The sequence below is a fragment of the Tenrec ecaudatus genome, chromosome 12 (genome assembly GCF_050624435.1).
Source record: "Tenrec ecaudatus isolate mTenEca1 chromosome 12, mTenEca1.hap1, whole genome shotgun sequence".
In the NCBI taxonomy this organism is placed as follows: domain Eukaryota; kingdom Metazoa; phylum Chordata; class Mammalia; order Afrosoricida; family Tenrecidae; genus Tenrec; species Tenrec ecaudatus.
The window spans coordinates 92,057,517-92,062,569 of NC_134541.1; the positions used below are offsets into that span (position 1 = coordinate 92,057,517).

At 40.3% G+C, this 5,053-nt stretch overlaps 1 pseudogene; it reads left to right on the forward strand.

The window, feature by feature from the left end:
* The first annotated feature begins 923 nt into the window (after positions 1–923).
* Positions 924–1,050, forward strand: LOC142423599 (small nucleolar RNA SNORA62/SNORA6 family; annotated as a pseudogene).
* The last annotated feature ends 4,003 nt before the right edge of the window (positions 1,051–5,053 follow it).

The window sequence follows — 5,053 nt, forward strand, 5'->3', positions numbered from 1 at the left end:
TGTTCTCCTTGCTCAGATTCACAAGTAGTGCTCATGGAAATCAAATGACATTGCATTGAGCAATCTTTAGCTCAAGACCTCCTTAAAGTATTGAAGAGCAAAAATTTCATTTTGAAAACTAAGGTGGGTCTAATCCAAGTGATGCTATTTTTAACATCACATGATATTCATGTGAAAGTTGAAAAATACACACATGCCTTTGAATTATGGTACTGGCGAAGACTGTTGAAAGTTCTGTGGAATGCCAGCAGACCAACAAATCTGTCTTGGAAGACATGCACCCAGAATGCTCTTTAGAACTGAGGATGGCGAGATTTCAGCTCCCATGCTTCAGGCATGCTATCAGAAGAGACCAATCTGTGTAAAAGATAATCGTATTTTGTAAAATAGATCATCAGAGAGATATAGGAAAACCATGTAGGAGATGGACTGACACTATGGATGTAGAGATGAGCCCAAACATAACGACAATTTGGAGGATGATATAAAACCAAGCAACGTTTTGCTACTTTTTTTCATAGGGTCAGAATGAGCAGAAGAGACTCACAAGAACACACACACACACACACACACACACACATCAATCAATCCCTTTCTGCTGGTATACAGGATATAAGACAAGAGGAGAAGCTGCAAGGTTAGACTCTTCTTGTGCGTACACTTAAGAAAATATTTTACATAGACATCTAATCATATTTACACTGATTCACATATTTTCATACACACTGACTAAAATCCCTCTGTACAAATAATTCTGCGACTAAAGCACTGTGTTCAGTATAACTGCTGTTACTGGAGGTTTAAAATCATTGTTTTGCATTTTTAAGGCTATGTGATTTGTATAGAATTAGCATAAGAATGTTCCTTTTTCAAATATGCTTTAAACACTACAGAAAAGTTGTGATTTTTTTCCTTTAAAAACAAATGCACAATCTTGGCCAGTGAACTTCTGCGTGTGGGAAGTGTGCTATGTTACCAGGCAGGATTTTCGCTAACACCAGTAGAGCTTGCCTCAATGACTGGAGTTTGATAGTACTCGCTGCCACAGGTGAAAACAAAACAAAACAAAACAAAACAAAAATGCGCCAAATGATGTGTGATTGAAAACTACACTAAAATATAAAAGAAAAAGAACCCATTTAATTACAAATATAGCTTTTTTCCTTTGGAATGGCTTGTCCGTTCAGACTACTGATCTTGAAATTACCAATCCCATGCATAATCCACTGCACTAAAAGGGATCCTTGTGGCATTCTGTTGTGTTGGGATCTTTAGAAATATATGAAAGCATCTGGATTTACCAATCTGAAAATGGACATAGATTCGAATGCTAATCGATTCTGAAGATGCAGACAGGTTTTGTCTCTATGGAGATAAAGACACGAAAAGTTTTTTATATTTCTTTTTTTTTTTAACAATTTATTGGGGCTGATACAATTCTTTACACAGTTCATACATATACATACATCAATTGTATAAAGCACATCTGTACAGTCTTTGCCCTAATCATTTTTATATTTCTTTAAAAATCTAAAAAAACAAACTCACTGTCCTTAGTTCTATTCCAGTTCATAGGGACCCTAAAGCCCAGGGTAGAACTGTCCCAGTTGGCTTCAGAGACTACAGCTCTTCTTGGAAAGAGAAAAAAAGCCTGTCATTGCGTTGGTTGCTGTTGAATGATCTTGTGATTGGCGAGCCAGGTCGCTAGAGCTCCTCCCCACTCCCTAGATCCCTGCATTTGATACAGACGTCGCAGCGTCTCCTTTAGTGGACGGGTCTCCTTTTTGTCATATAACGCATTTCTAAATTGGACGTGGGCATATGTTCAGTAAACACAGGTCACTGACTCGTTTCCGACTCACAGCGATCCCGTAGGACAGGGTGGAACTGCCCCGAGGGTTTTCGAGACTGCAACGCAGTCTTTACGGGACTAGAAAGCCCTGTTTTTCTTCAGGGAAGATGCTGGTGATTTCGAACTCGTGCCCTTTCTGATCCCAGACCAACTCAGAACCAGTACACCATCAGGGCGCTATTGCATACTTAGATCCAAGACCAAAAATCTCTGTTTAGAAAACTGAAAATAACCTTGTGGAACAATGAACACAATTTTTGGAGGCATTAAAAAAGTACATATGGGGCTCTGTGGCTGGGAGTCGCGGCACCGCCAACATGGACATGGTTGTCCTCTGGGTCCCGGGGTGCGAACACGGAACACGAGGCCCTGTCATGGGAGCAGAGAGTGGGAGGACACCTTGGGGAGGACTGGGGAGGGAGCCCCGAGAGGCTGGAGACCGGCGCAGAAGGAGCCCCACAACACAGAGGCCTCTGGATGCCTTGCAGAACCCAGGTGCACCAGCTGCGACCCAGTTGGGGTGCACTTTCCTGGGGCCTCCTTCAGGAAGGGTGTCCCAAGTGCGCTTCCATTCCTCCTGCCCTTTGCTAAGAGGCTTCCCAGGAACCCAGGCTTCCCCTGCAGGCCCAGGTGCGCAGCCTCAGCCAGTGCCTGATGGATTACAGATGAGCTGGTGAGCGCCGTAAAAGCTGAAGCCCAGCCTCAGGAAGGGCGTTTCCGGGAAACCTTTGGAATTTTAGGCAAGTGTCCAGGTCTTTGGACTGCTCAGCTCCGCAGCCAGTAGAAATGGGGTGATCCACAGTACCCAAAGCCCACTGGGCACAGCTCTGATAGCCAAGCCCTCTGGAGGCGCTTCCCATGCAACGGAATTGAGTTGGAGAAAGCGTAAATCCAAGTTAACCGCTTTCGTAATTTACGTTATTGTGGGCCCCCTGGGCGACAAATACATTTCTTGCGTGCTTTTTAAATGGGATTTAAATGCAGATGATAGGTGTTGGTGTAGTCATATTTCTTCCGTCATCGGCGGCATTTCGGAGTAGACCGGTAATGAGGAGGCCCGTGTGGTATGGGGAGCTATCTTAAGAGACGGATGCTCTTCAGTTCTTTAGTCCTTGCAAGGCTATTACGATGAGGGAACTTGACCTTCTATCTGGGAGGCTGAAAGAGTGATTTCCCTGAGCTCAAAACGCTAATACTGAACCGTAAAAATTGACCACTCTTCCACAGTTTAAACTTACAAAGAAAAATGGTTCCACCTGGCTGAAGCCGATTGAGGGGCATTTGAGAATTACACCTGGACTTGGTAGTTTTTGATTCTCTGTTGTTTAAAAGGAAATAGAAATTTACTCACATTGGCTCATCAGCCCCTACACTTATTAAATTAGTCCCTCAGAAGACAATTAGAGAAACCTGTGCAAAAATTAAAAAAAATAATATGGGTGTACTTACATGAATTGCACTCTATAACCTGTATGCAAAATAGGCTGGTTTATGTCGAACACAGAAACTGTAAGAAATCAGAGAAAAAAAGAAACTTTAAGGTGATCATACATATTTTCTACAGAATTTGAAAAGCAAAAATGTTTATGCTACAATTTTGAATAATAACTTAATGTTCTAAAGACATGAAACCCCTAATTGAATGATGTATTATAATTTCTAATCTTATGAAATAAAATTCCAACACACAGAAAACATAAAAAGTAAAATTGATTCAGATTTTCATTTAGAAGTTTCTTGATTTCTTAGTATACCCGAGTGAATAAAAATATGAAAATTGAAAAAAAAATAGAGTTGGAAAGTGACACAGTTTATCACAATTAGCAGATTTTTATTACTGCAGGATTCAGTGATTTTTATTACTGTAGGATTCAGGGTGGTATGTTTTATGATTAGGGGCTGAGTTAGTTTCAACTCATGGCAACCCGATGCACAGCAGGCTAAATATGCCGTCGCCCTACCCTTGTAGACTGGTTATGTTTGAGAAAAACGTGTTCCAGGTTTGTCTTAGAAGTCATCTCATGAAAATTGTTGTTATTAGAACAATATAAACTTTGGTATACAGATGACTATATGTAGATTACTATATAATTTGTCTAGGGTTCACGAGAAGGTGGGGCTAGGAAAGAAAAAACAGGAGCTGATACCAGGGGTTCCCATAGAAAATAAATGTTTAGAAAATAATGATGGCAACATATGTATAAATATGCTTGATACAATTGATGTATGGATTGTTATAAGAGCCGTGGGAGCCCCCAATAAAATGATCTTTATAAATAAATAAATGAAATATTGCTGAAAGCAGTTTAAAATGCCAGGTAAATGAAAACACACTCAATATTAGTGGATTGAAAGATGTAATGTTGAAATATCAGTACTATATGTTATGGACTGCATCGTCCCCCCAGAATGTGCTGTAAATCCTAACCGCTTTATTTGTGGATTCAATCTCAATTGGGAATATAGTTTTATTTGTTATGCTAACCAGGCAACATCAGTGTAAGATATGTCTTAATCCAATAATTTTAGAGCTATACAAAGAACAGATTAGGCCCAGGAGTAAACACCAATGAAGGGGAAGCAATATACCACCTACTGATAGATCCTCTAGGGACCAAGGGACAGAAACTAAAACCACCAGGGTCTTCCCCAGAATTGAGCAGCGAGAAAACCCTTCCCTCGTGCTAGTGCCCTCAAGTGCCTTCTAGTTTCCTAAACTGTGGCTGAATAAAATTCTGTTAATTAAAGCCACCCAGTTGTGGTTTCCTGTGAGAGCAACAGAAAGAAAGGCCCTACCCAAAGCAGTGCTACAGTAGCTACAGAATCAGTGTCATCCCTGTCAATTCTAAGTCATCTTGGCAGAAGTGGAAAAGTCAATCCTCAATTTCTTCTGGCATTGAAAATTGAATAGTCAAAACAACAACCTTGAAAAGAACAGAGTAAAAGAATTCACTCTTCCCTATTTCAACATGTACTATAAAAACCCAAATCCACTGCCTTGGAGCCGATTGCAACATCATAGTGAACCTATAGAACAGGGTAGAACTGCTCCTGGGTGTTTCTGAGACTGAAAGTCTTTTTTGTAAAAAAAACATTTTATTAGGGGCTCATACAACTCTTATCACAATCCATACATATACATTCATCAATTGTATAAAGCACATCTGTACAATCTTTGACCTAATCATTTTCTTTTTTTTC